Here is a 14,828-nt window from a genome sequence, read left to right on the forward strand (position 1 = left end):
TAAATGTTTATTACACAAAATAAAGAAAAAAAACTTACATTAAAGAGAGCGCAACAATGGTACATTTCAAAATGAAGGTTTTAATGAATGTTTCCTATTCCTTCCACTGACACCAATGATAGGGCACTATTCCTCCCACTGACACCAATGATAGGGCACTATTCCGCCCACTGACACCAATGATGTGGCACTATTCTTCCCACTGACACCAATGATAGAACATTATTCCTTTCACTGACATGAATGATAAGGCACTATTCATCCCACTGATACCAATGATGGGGCACTATTCCTCCCATTGACACCAAAGGTGGGATGCTATTCCTCCCCCTAACACTAAAGATGCATGGTTTACTCCCACTGATGCCAGGACAATTTCTGATCCCAAAGACCACAGTCCGGCCCCCAAAAACCTGAGGGACAGTAAACTGGCCCTTTGATCTAAATTTGGGGTCTCGAAACTTTCTAAGCAAAGCATATTCATGTGTTAGAATGGCCCAGTCACAGTCCAGACCGAAATCCAATGGAGAATCTGTGGCCAGACCTGAAAATTGCTGTTCACAGACGCTCTCCATCCAATAACAGAGCTTGAGTGATTCTGCAAAGAAGAATGGGCAGAAATGTCCCTCTGTAGATGTGCAAAGCTGGGAGAGACGTCTCCAAAAAGACTTGCAGATGGAATTACAGCCAAAGGGGGTCCTACAAAATACTGACTCCAGGGGGCCGAATACAAATGCCACCACACTTTTCAAAGATTTATTGGTCACAAATGTTGGAACCATTTCTCATTTTCCTTCCGCTTCACAATTATATGCCACTTTGTGTTGGTCTATCACATCCAATCCCAATAAAATACATTGTAACATGACAACATGGGGGACATTTCAGGGGGGGAATACATTGTAACAGGACAACATGGGGGACATTTCGGGGGGAATATATTGTAACATGACAACATGGGGGACATTTCAGTCGTGAGGAACACCTTTTCAAGCCACTGTATATATCAGTGATATATGTACACTGAGTGCTATTCCTTATATATAGCACTGATATCTGTACATTGTGTGCTATTCCCTATATATATAACACTGATATTTGTACACTGGGTGCCACTCAGTGTACAGATATCACTGTTTTATATAGGGAATATAGAATAGAAGACTAATATTAACCCCTTGCCTACCGAGCACTTATACCCCCTTCCTGCCCAGGCCAATTTTCAGCTTTCAGCGCTGTCACACTTTGAATGACAATTGCGCAGTCATGCAACATTGTCCCCGTATGAAATTTTTATAATTTTTTTGAGACAGATAGAGCTTTTTTTGGTGGTATTTAATCCCCTCAGGGTTTTTATTTTTTACTAAACTAACCAAAAAACAACTGAAAATTTTGAAAAAAAAAGTTTTTTTCTTAGTTTCTATTATAAAATTTTGTAAATGAGTACTTTTTCTCCTTCATTGATGTGCGCTAATGAGGCTGCAGTGATGGGCACTGATAAGGCGGCACTGATGGGCACTGATGAGGACTCACTGGTAGGTGGCACTGATGGACATTGGCAGACATCACTGATGGGCACTGAAAGGCAGTACTCATATATGGCACTGATAGGCAGCACTGACTGGCACTTTTAGGTGGCCCTGACGGGCACTGATAGGCGGCACTGATTGGCAGCACTCATAGGCGGCACTGACTAGCACTCATAGGCAGCTCAGATGGGCACTGATATGTGGCATTTATGTGCACTGGTAGGCACTGATATGTGGCATTGATTGGCACTGATATATGGCACTGACAGACAGCACTGATTGGCAGCACTGACTGGCACTGTTAGGTGGCACTGATGGGCACTGTTAGGCGGCACTGATTGGCACCACTCATAGGCGACACTGACTAGCACTGATAGGCAGCTCAGATGAGCACTGATATGTGGCATTTATGTGCACTGGTAGGCACTGATACGTGGCATTGATGTGCATTGATTGGCACTGACAGGTGGCATTGACGGACACTGACAGGTGACATTAATGGACACTGACAGGTGGCACTGATGGGGCTACACTGATCATCAGGGTACTGGTCAATGCCCTGATGATCAGTGTAGATGTCCCCTCTGAGTAATGCCGATTACCGGCTCTCCTCTCCTCGCCAGCTGTCAGCGTGACAGCTGGTGAGCAAAGGAATGCCGATAACCGGCATTTCCTTATTTATATGCGATCAGCTGTGATTGGACACAGCTAATCACATGACCAAGCCAACGTCTTCGGCTCTTTCCGCTGATCAGTGATCTGCTGTGTCCCACGGACACAGTGCACCACCGATCATTGGAGTGGGAGGGCATCATATGATGTCCTCCCAGAACAAGAGAACCGCCGCCCGCCTGTCATTTCCTTATATGGAGTGTGGGAGGTGGTTAAGCTGCAGTGCTGTCAGTGTAACCGGGGTCGGAGGATTACACACTGACCTGCTGCAGGATACAGGGCAGGTCAGCACAACGATGACTCCGCTCTCTTCTCTGGCCGCCTGTCCTGTGGCAGGGATGTGGGACCCGACCCTCTGAGGAAACTCAGAGGAGAGGTGTCCAAAGTGCCTGCCGCGGCGCTGCCCCATTGCAACACTTCCTTTTTTCCTCCTTTCAGCAGCCGCATATCCAGAGGATGGACTGAGCCTCTCATGGGGCCCTCTAGTGACCACGGGCCCTCGGGAAGTGCCCAAGTGCCCTAATGGTCAGTCCGCCCCTGACTACAAGTGTTATTAAACACCCAGTGTGCATGGAAACTAATGGTTAGCTGACAGCTAGCTAACAAAACTAACAGAAGCAGCTTTGTGTTTCATTCCAAAACTATGAAGAGTTCTGGAAAACTGCAATACAATCACATAAACTGAAATTACAATATGCTTGTACAGATGCATACAATGAACACATTTCTTGCAAACAGCTACCTACAAATCATATTGAATACATTTAACTGTGAGCTAGCTATGCATGTGACTTAAACACAATGAATGAACTTACAGGCATATGTGCATCAAAGGGAGAAGGGAGACCTTCACTGGTGTTCTTCTGGAAGCTAAACTGGAACTGGACTGATGTGTGAGTGAAACTTCCTGTTTCCTGTTTCAAGATTTGCAAACACTGCAATTGCAGTGAATGCCCAATAAATTTCTCTTTACGCAACACAATGATGTGAATACAGAACAGATACAATAGATGTTTTTGATGATTCCTTTTAAAATACTGTACCTGTTCATGTTATCTTATCTATCATAGACTTCCATGGTGAGATGTCTGTGACCAGAATGAGGTATGTAAGAGTTCCCAAAGACAGCCACTTGTTTTTCTAAAAACTATGTGTGGTGCCCAGGGGCAGACTGACCATTTGGAAACTCAGGCAATGCCCCAGGGCCCGGGGTCAGTAGGGGGCCCCATGAGATGCCCCTGGTACCTTTTTCATAGGCTTTTTTGAGTTTGGGCAAGGACACAGGGGCCCCATGATCCCCTATTGCCTGGGGGCCCCATGAGTTGTCAGTCTGCCCCTGGTGGTGTCTATGGATGAGAGAATGTGCTTTGCAGGGTGTTTTTGGGCTCATTATAATACCCAGAAATGTAAAACTTTAATCCAATCCCCACAGAAGTTAATAGGGGGATCTTGAAGTTCAATTCTGACATTTTTAAGGCTAAAAGGTAAGAGACTGCTAAATAAAGGACATAGATAGCTGGGCACTGCCTGGAGGAACATGTATAACTGCAAAAAAAAATCTTTAAGAGATATCTTTTGTTCTTTAAAGGGTGACATGGGAGAAACATCAATCCTTCAAATTACATGCCTGGGGGATGCCTTCAGGCTATATGTGGAGTTGTGGAATAGTAGAAGACTAAAAGACAGCATCAGCAACATTGTATTCTGGCACCAAATAATTTTTCTTTGACATTTTTTCTTGACTTGCACTACTAATCTGAATCATTTCATGCTCAGATGCAGTAAGATACCGCTTAGTGAATTGTGTCTGTTCGATGCAGGGGCGAACTGACCATTTGGAAACTCGGGCACTGCCCGAGAGCTCGGGGTCAGTAGGGAGCCCCATGAGATGCCCCTGGTACCTTTTTCATAGGCTTTTTTGAGTTTGGGTAAGGACACAGGGGCCCCATGATCCCCTATTGCCCGGGGGCCCCATGAGTTGTCAGTCTGCCCTTGGTGGTGTCTATGGATGAGAGAATGTGCTTTGCAGGGTGTTTTTGAGCTCATTATAATATCCAGAAATGTAAAACTTTAATCCAATCCCCACAGAAGTTAATAGGGGGATCTTGAAGTTCAATTCTGACATTTGCAAGGCTAAAAGGTAAGAGACTGCTAAATAAAGGACATAGATAGCTGGGCACTGCCAGGAGGAACATGTATAACTGCAAAAAAAATCTTTTTTAAGGGATATCTTTTGTTTGTTAAAGGGTGACATGGGAGAAACATCATACCTTCAAATTACATGCCTGAGGGATGCCTTCAGGCTATATGTGGAGTTGTGGAATAGTAGAAGACTAAAAGACAGCATCAGCAACATTGTATTCTGGCACCAAATAATTTTCTTTGACATTTTTTCTTGACTTGCACTACTAATCTGAATCATTCCATGCTCAGATGCAGTAAGATACCGCTTAGTGACTTGTGTCTGTTCGATGCAGGGGCGGACTGACCATTTGGAAACTCGGGCACTGCCCGAGGGCCCGGGGTCAGTAGGGGGCCCCATGAGATGCCCCTGGTACCTTTTTCATAGGCTTTTTTGAGTTTGAGCAAGGACACATGATCCCCTATTGCCCAGGGGCCCCATGAGTTGTCAGTCCACCCCTGGTTTGATGGTTCAAAATGTTCGACCTCAAACCGAACATACTAGCACAATATGACAGACTAACTTAAAAAATAAATCTCTCCAGCAGCGTGCTGCCACCGCTGACAGGGATTCCAACTTCACCCGGGCTGTTGAAATGGTTGAGCCGCGATTACATCACTCCTGTACATGCATGCGGGAGTCACGGATACAGCACAGCTCTGGCATGCTGTCCATTGAGAGCGCAGTTCATATGTACCGGCAATGTCACAGGCACATATAAATATCTCCTAAACAGTGCATGTTTAGGACATATTTACTGTACCTACAGGTAAGCCTTATTATAGGCTTACTTATAGGTCCAAGATAAAAAGTTTACTGCCATTTTAAAAAGACAAATAATATGGTACACATTGCATAGGCATTATTTCAACAATTTCTTCTGAACCTCATTAGCTAAACTACATTCCTCATTCAGTTTTGGAGAACAGAAAACAATGCAATGTTTATATGTTTCAAATTAAATTTAAATTTAAATAGAAGTAATATGTTAAGCATTAAATATGCCATATTTCTACAATTCTTGTAGGCCTTCTTGTAGGAGGAAGAAGAAGACGCATTTTCAGTTGCTTATAAAAATGTGCTACCCTGAACCTGGGAGAGGGAGTGGCCTGCTTTATCCTGTGGATGCAGAACCTGCTTGACACACCCCCCCCCCCCTCGTTCCCAAGTAGCTGTCATAAAAACCTTTGCCTTTCACTTTAAGTCTCCCAGATATGATGAATACAGGGGGATGCCTAATTTTATTGGCAGCTATGGCAAAGGGGTTATTGAGCGTGTGGTACTTCATTAAGTGGTGATTCAGTGCTCTAAACTGTAAAAATCTAGCATGCAGAGATGATGTAATGCTAACAAAGGTCAGCTTTGCCTGTTTGAGCAACACATTCACACTGCTTACCCCCCCCCCCCCAAAAAAAAGGAATTGAAGACCCTGCTACCCAACCACTGTTCAAAGACCAGGAATCACATAATTCATAAGTAGATGTTATGGTGGTGAACAATACTATTAGTTCATTGCTTCCTGAGCCCTGAAAAGTTAGAGTTCAGATCAAACCTATGCTCAACCCAAACCTGAAGCCCTTAACTGGTGATGAGAAATTTGCCTATCCTATCTGGATTTGTGATCTGCTAGAATCTGTTCATATCTGATTACAAACAAATATTATACAAGAATACAGTGTGTTCTCCCTTTACCTGTAAGTGTTACTTAAAGTGGTTCTAAAGGCTTCAAGTTTTTTTTACTTTAATGCATTCCCTGCATGAAGGTAAAAAACCTTCTAAGTGCAGCTCCCCCCAGCACCCCCTTATACTTACCTGAGTCTGATCCTGATCCAGCGCTGTGCATGAGAGCAGCAGCTCTCTTGGCTCTCTCCCTCTTTATAGCCTCAGAGACTGTAGCAGGAGCCAATGGCTCTCACTGCTGTCGATGGGGCTGAGCTGTGCTCTGTGTGTCTGTGGACACACAGAACCAGCTCGGTAGTGAGCCTGCACAAATGCCCCTATAGCAAGTGGCCTGCTATAGTGGGAATTTAAGCAGGCAATGGTGAGGAATGCCATCTCATGATATTTGGGCTGCTCAGCGTTCCCCAGGATATTACTAAATATCTTGAAGAAGTTTGTTGTCACCCTTTGTTATACATAAGCTGTACATAACAGAAAAGGTAAGTAGTTTTTTAAAGTTTTAAAATAGTATTTAAATATAAAAAGTGAGGCTATAACCATAACAATGAGATGAGTTGTGTGGTATATTGATATTGGGGGGTCACCACCCCACCACAAGCATGAAAAAGTTTAAAAACTAAGAAAAAGGGATATTCTAGGGTGGCCTACCAATATCTATGTGTACCTTATAGAAAACCAACTACATAGGCATAAGTTCAATATAAAAAACATTTGATAGTTTTGATTAGACATACATTAAAAAACACATGTGTATATAGTCCAACAATAAAATAATTCATTATCCATAATAAAAAACTATACTTGTTTGTTTTTGTGACACGTTTCCAGGTAACAACTGCTTCTTCAAAACATTAAATCAAAGTATAATAGCTATCCTTCAATTTTAAAACAATGTGGATAGGGCCAAGATACAATTGTATCCATCCGAGCTGCGATGTTATGGATAATGTATTATTTTATTGTTGAACTATCTACACATGTGTTTTTTGTCTAATAAAACCTTTTAAAATGTTTTTTATATTGAACTTATGCCTATGTAGTTGATTTTCTATAAGGTACACATAGATATCGGTGGGCCACCCTAAAATACCCCTTTATTAATTTTTTTACCTTACAGGTTTTTCTTTTATTCTGTGAGGGGAGGAGCGGTAAATAATTATACCTTGCTAATAGTGCAAGGTTTACTTTAAAGTGTATCTAAACCCAAACACTTAAACCAAGTATGTAGTTGGGTATGTTTCTGTAATGTCAAAAAGTTTAACCTTTTTATACATCCTTTTAATGAAATAATTCCTGCTGATTCTACTAGCGAGACAATTCCTTCCCAGAGTGACAAAGATTACTGAGTTCCGCTGAGAGGTGCACTACAAGCACCTTTGCCCACATGTTGCACCTTGATCATCCCAGTAAAACTGCAATGTTAAGCCTCATTCTGTGGGAAGTTTAAAGGGAAAGTCTACAAGATGAGCATAGCACAGGAATGAAAATATAAACAAAGTAAGTGGAAAACAACAGGATGAGATTTGGTTGGCCTGGTGTTCTTTTCTTTTTTAAAGCATGAATGGAACTCTTTGTAACAAGAATGAAGGATCATCTGCCTGTCTGCATATTAAAGGAAACATGTACTGATATAAATATGGAGGCTGTCATTGCTGACCAGTTTAGATTTTCCAAGTTGTATTACTTTCTGAGGCACTGAGCCAGAAACAGCATGCAGATAGAGAAGTCAGGATTCCTTATAACTGTTCCCAGTGCAAACCTCATAAAAACTGAAGCCTTTACATTATCATAACAGCAAGCATTTTTCAAAAGCTACACAATGGCAGCCTTCCAATATCCTCAGTATTGAAGCTATTCATTCTTAACACATATGTGTAAATAAAAAATCATGTTAGGTGAAAAAGTTATGAAAATTTACGTTTTTGCTATATCTACATAGCCTGCCTAACTCATTGTGAGTACAAAGTGAATTATTTAGCAAATATTACATTTAGTTCTGATTGATATCATAAGTAATATTATTATCTATTGTTTTTCCACTTAAAAACCCATTCAAATTTCAAAAAATGAAAACACGGACATTTCTGGCTACGTTTAGCAAATATAATTGAGACTGAAGGTAAATGCAAAGAGAGAGAGAGAGAGAGAGTAAAAAAAAAAAAATCTTCATCTTGATTAGGGTATTGTGAAATAAAACAATGCCTCTCACAGCATCCATCCTATTTATATCAAGGAATTATAAAAAATAAAAAAGATAATTATGCCAAATGTTTTATTTATGTACCCCTAGTTCTATTAACTCCTTTTGCTGAAAATGAACATTTATATTTTAACTGAAAGTTTAGTCTAAAGACTACACTATATGATCAGATATAAAAAAAAAGTGATGAAACATACCAGAATTACTTGTTCCTTCTTACAATTGACAGTTTACAATTTCAAAACCCTATGAAATATTCTTCTTCAGTAATACTTTACTAAGGGACTGTTCTGATTTTTTAAAGTGTAATGACAGCAAATGTTTTTGTATGGGAAAAGGGTAGAATCTCTATTTGAGTTACTGTCTATTTCCCTGTTGGGGAGATCAGACCTCAACATTTGGCCTGGGGAATGTGAGCAATCAAATGTGAATTCAAAATGTTATGAGCAGGAGAAGCTAACCCTGACCCTAGTAAGATGAATTTCTAACAATCTAGTTCTGGGTTATCTTTTGTAGATAATTTGCATTTTACTTACTGTGGCGTCAGTTGCAAAGATAGCAATAAGTATTGTGGTATTAAAGCACGTTAGATGTTATTTTTCAAGCCATGTGTGCGTGTAAAACATATTTGTATCTGTATTGCTTGAGAATTCATGTCCACTTACTGGTCAGAGACTATGCAGATAATTTTAGCATCACTCTGGACAGACAATAGAGACACCAAATCTAACCAGACCCTTAGACTTCTTGAACCACTGATTAAAGAAGTAGTCTGACTGTATTATTAGGCATAAAGATTGTTGCATAATTTGCCAGAACTGACTGGATTAGGTGATCATCCTATCAGCTCTAGAGGTTCTATTACAGTTTATTGAAGAATTGATTAAACATGTTAAGCCAGGAAAGAGTCCCCAGGTCCCAGCAATACCTTACTAGATTTCTGCATTCCACATGCAACACACATGCACTACATTTAACTAACTTAGAGGGGACCTCTAAGTTAGTTAAATGACTCCATCAGTTACCAGTTAGTTAGCAGCTAACTAACTGGTAACTGGTGGAGTCATTTTACTAGGCAATACTGGTTAGTTAAATACTTTTCAATTTTGTACAGATCAATTTTTCCATTGCAGTCAATACATGACTTGACAAATAGTCAAAGTGTAGCATTGGTTGCATCCAGGGGCGGACTGACCATTTGGAAACTCAGGCACTGCCCGGGGGCCCGAGGTCAGTAGGGGGCCCCATGAGATGCCCCTGGTACCTTTTTCATAGGCTTTTTTGAGTTTGGGCAAGGACACAGGGGCCCCATGATCCCCTATTGCCCGGGGGCCCCATGAGTTGTCAGTCCGCCCCTGGTTGCATCTTTAAACAAGTGTAAAAATCTTTGGTGACAACAAATGAGGTTTTAATTTTTCTAAATATAAGACAAAAGTTAAAGTCACAGGCTCTTTGGGTGCTCAAAAATAATTGTGAGTCCAAACAGAAGCCATAATAACTGTAAAGGTTAGTCCACTAACTACAATATTTCTGTATGTAATGAGTTTTAGGTAGAAATGATTAACTTGTATAGAAAGTCAGAAACATGCATCTACCAAAGTCTTCATTTACCTGGCACTTACAACATTTTTTTCTTGAGAAAAATCTCACTTTTACTTATGATAAGAAAGGTGTTATTTTGTCCAGCAAAGCATACCACACTGTGACCAACACAGCTTTTTAAATTACTTTTATTTTTTACTATTTCTTCTTGATATTCTACTTGTCTGCAGTTTAAACAGTTTCTTCTTTCTTCATTTTGTCTATAAATGTAAATTTGTTTACAGCTATATTGTACAAACTGCATGTACTAAAGTCACATGTGGCCTCTTCTTTATGAAAGGATTGATTAATGTGATATAAAAAGTATGTATCCATTTTTAATGGTTTATAGCAATAAACTTATCAGAAGCAATTTTGCCCATGGAAATCTGCACTAGGATAAACAAGTCATAGTAACTGCATAATAATACTATATTGATAAGATACATAATGCCAGTACCAACAAAATTAAATGCATAAATTACATTTAGCAATGAAGACAGTCTAATTTCTGCAAGAGACGTGCTTCTACTTGTAACACTAACTAACCGCTCAGACATTAACATACAAAATATGCATTTATCAAAAACAATCATATTATATCTCAGTATTTTTGGAAAAAATGTTTTCAGTGTTTTACAATGAAAAGAAAGTTTTCTCAAATACACACTTAGGAAAAAAATGTAAAAGCTTTCAAAATATTGATTTAATCTCCAGCTTATATTTATGAGAATCTACAGTTAAATTACATTTTTGTTTGTCCCTTGTCAGAAAAACAAAACAGATCTCTGAAAAACAAGTTGTGGGGAATACATGCTTTTGCTGCAGCCAACAGCCCCTTGCAAAAGTCATTGAGTTTCAATAAATATAACTACAGTGAAACTGCCATACAGCATTAAGCTCAAAGTATCATTGTAACACAGCTCAAAAAGCAATGGTCTACGGACCACAGCAGACTTTCAGCATGCAGAGTGATGTGCGTCATTAAGATACATGGATATATGTCTTTTACGTTTGTTAAAGGAAAATTATATCAAGTACTGAAGTTAGAACTAATATATACAACATATTATGAAAAGTTTTCCTTGTTAAAAGCACATATACACCTAATGTAAAAGTGGTAATGATTACAATATGTTATTTAGAGCAAGTGAGCATTCTTCACAGTGCTTTACAAAAGACAATATTAACAATACAAAGAGAAGTGGAAACAAAAAGTATAAATGTAGTGCATTCATTTTACAAACTAATAGGAAGCGAAGAAGTGGTATAATAGGGGATCAGCCATTTAGGAATTATAGGTTGACAAATTGTCATACACGAATGCTGAAAGTAGCAATACAATTGATATACTGTATGTAGGAGTGGGAAGGGTGGGCAGGAAGGGCTGCAGGTGCAGTGTTTTGATGTAGGGGGGAGCACCGCATGGTGCAGCAGTGTAGCAGTGATGTGTTAGGTGCATCAGAGCAAATAGAGACTGTACTGTTAAGGGGAGTGATCTTTGCCAAACAATAAAAGTCCTGGCCTTTTGGTAAGAGTGTGTGTCAGGTAAGTGACCACCATTGAACACCAATGCTTTTAAGTAACCCCTCTAAACATCAATGGGAGGATTTAAAAAGCACTGTAACTGAGCCCAAAGCGGGTGGGGAGGGTGGTATTAACAGCACTTCTGCTAACCATCAATGATGGAAGGGTGCTTAATAGCACTGCAACTGACCTTCATTACTGCCACTGACACCTTGCACCTTAACACATGAAAATGTGCTCATGTTTTACAGTCTTTTGAAGAGTTGGGGCCCACAATTGAGGAGCTTTATACATTTTAACTTGATAACCACAGATGTCACCTTACCTTAATATATATCTTATATGAAAAAAAAAAAAGAAATGAGTGCATATTAAGGTTTGCAAATGCTTGGCAAAGTACCTTGTCCCCATGTAAATGTGAAAGATTTTATGTCATATATGCAGTGTGGATCTGTACAGAAAAAAATACAAAAATTAATTACAAAGTGATCATTATAAAACTAACAACAATTCAATGACATCCCTTAAAATGAATACTGTTTCTAAGAGTATGCACAATGTGTGCAACAACTGTGTTTCTGTCCCACTAAGATGTAATATGTCTTCTTGGCAGTAAGTTGAACTTTAATCAGCCTCCGGCTTAGGGTTCTTATGCACTCCTGAACCCAGCTGGCGTTCTGAGCAATCCAACATGGCACCAGACCAGCTGTGCCTCAGCTGAGTTAATAGAAATTCATGGCATATGTCTCATGGTGTTAAGAATAAAAAATATCACTTTAACAATGAATGAAAAAAAAAAAATCTACACAAGCTGGAGTAGGCTTATTACATGCCTACTATGCATAAGAATTTATTAGGTAAAAAATAATTAGATCTTTTTATGCATTTTTATAATTTTGCTTTATAATTTTGTAAATACATTTTTTTCATTGCTGTATGTATCCTCACTGGGAAGATGTACTTTCTCTGTTTGTCTTGGTGACCAATGTTACTGGGGCTGAACATGATAGAAAATCTTGAATTGTCATTAGAACAGAAAGAAATAGTAAATGGGGACACTTGCTCTGGTTAAAGAAGAGCTTAAGGTTTGGTCTTAACCAGGGGTGGACTGACCATTTGGAAACTCAGGCACTGCCCGAGGGCCCAGGGTCAGTAGGGGGCCCCATGAGATGCCCCTGGTACCTTTTTCAAAGGCTTTTTTGAGTTTGGGCAAGGACACAAGTTCAGAACCAAAAGCTTGGCTGTTTTATGGTTCTCCATTAACATCTATAGCAGACCGTCATCTTAAATAAGGATCTAGTATAGATGAAAGGAATCCCTGGCCACATTGTTTAGAAACAGAACTAAAGCAGCTAAAGCTGTTATTTTGGTGAAAATTTAAATACACTTTTTTCTTTGTAACTGCTAGTTTTGCTGTAGAAAGTTGTATACATTTCATAGACATGTCATTCATAGGAATTTTGCATTTTTAATATTTCACTTTAAGCATTTTTAAAATTGCTGCTCTCTGCCAAACTGAATTTTTTTTGCTCTGTTACACATTCCCGACGGCATTGTTCAGTCCCCATGTCATTTATTTATCCCTTGGCTATTAGCAGAATGTAAGTAATGTTCACAGAACCTGTCCCAAACCAAACCAAGATATGTTCAGCTGTACACATAGTTCTAGTGACAACTTAGGATTTCCTACATATTAAAGAGATTTCTTCTTACTTCCTGTTGAGCCTACAGAACAAGGAGTGACATATTGTGAACAAAAAATTGGGTTTGGGTATGCCACTGCTGTGGCTCTTGTTCCTATGCCACTGATATCATTAGCACTTCAGTAAACATGAACATCAAAGCCAGAACTCAAGCAATTTAGAGGGCAGTTAGGAATAGCATGTATTTCTCCCATGACAGGTACGCTATGACTGCCAGTTCATATTCATAAATGAACACATAAAAAAATGTTCTTTTATTAAAATTCTCACAAATGCTTTAGAAATCAATGCTCTGCACACATGGTATTTTAAATGGACAGGATTATGACACATGAATGGAATTTCAAGCAACATTTCACTTGTATTTAGGAGCCTGGCTCTTGTATGGCAGACAGGGCCTATTAAGTGATTCTTGCTATTGTAGCCACCCTGCCATAAGCAGAGGCAAGTAGTCAAATATTGTTCTGCTGAATATTAATTGGCCTAGGATAATTTGTAGCATCTCACTGGGCTTTCCCCTTGCCTTTGTTCTTGGCTGCTGCTAGTAGGTGTCACTGGCACCTTTGATAATAGACAGGAGAGCTGCTGATGAGCTATGAGTATTTACGTCCCCTTGGCCAACCACTAGGAGGTTTTTTTGCCAGTAGTGCATGCTGAGGGAAGATATAAATATATGGGGAATGGCTTGTTGAGTCTTTCTTCCTGGGCTGTGGCCTGGGGAAGTGTGTGCAGTAGTGTGTGCTTGCTGGGCCAAAAGCCCATTTGAGCCTAGTGCAGAATTTTCAAGCCAGAGAAAGAAGTCCTGTTGCAGGGAGAAAGAGTCTGCCCCTCAGAAGATATTGGTATTCTTTTGGATGCAAAAAGACAACCACTACCTGGTTTGGGGGCTTTGGATACAGTGCAGCCAGTGTTTACCTGATGGTCCTCATTTTTGTAATACACCATGCTCAATGGTTGGTAACATGCCTTCAATATTTGCAGAAGGGTTACCATCCAATGAAAGGAAGCAATTTCTCCCTTGAAAGGCACTTTACCCCCATTTGGAGAGGACTAGGTAATCAGTCCCACATCCTGTCTCCCAAAAGGGATAAGGGGTCTGTGGGGGTGGGGAGTAATCAGGAATCCACTGTTAGATTAAGGGAGCCCCCAGCTGTTGCCCCCCCCTCAGGTTAATGAGAATGGGGTAAATAGTACCCAGTGTTACTCATTTACTTAAAAAGTAAATACAAGCACTCACATCATGAAAAAATTCCCTTAAAAAGTCACTTATCCTTAAGCCTGGGTTCACATATGTGCAAATCACATGCACTCTCTGTGTGGTGTGACTGGAACCATACATTTAGTACCAAGATGGCCGCCTCGCCGGAAATGTGTTACCCCTTCAGGCCGACGCGTTGCGTCACAGTACCATGTGACTTCCTCAGAGCCCTGAGATAGAAATAGAGTTTTTTGTTGGGTGCAGTTGCACTTTTGTTTCTTCACTATTGTACACATTTTATGTACTCAATATTTGATCACTTAATGGGGTATTTGTAGTTATATGTGTGTATTAATATACACATTTGCTCACATTTTATAGATTGTTTCATGAGTCAATTATTATTTGAATGTGATTATATATATTCCTACAGCTGGAATTAATTTTTCACTTTCACCTTCATTGTTGAGCGTTTTTGTGTCCACATAGAGGAGTGTCACGTGGTATTTGTTACTTATTATCATTTTTGAGTATGTGGCATGTTTTCACTTAAATT

Source organism: Staurois parvus, unplaced genomic scaffold, assembly GCF_062004578.1.
Source record: "Staurois parvus isolate SC_StPar_1 unplaced genomic scaffold, SC_StPar_1.0 ptg000080l, whole genome shotgun sequence".
Lineage (NCBI taxonomy): Eukaryota > Metazoa > Chordata > Amphibia > Anura > Ranidae > Staurois > Staurois parvus.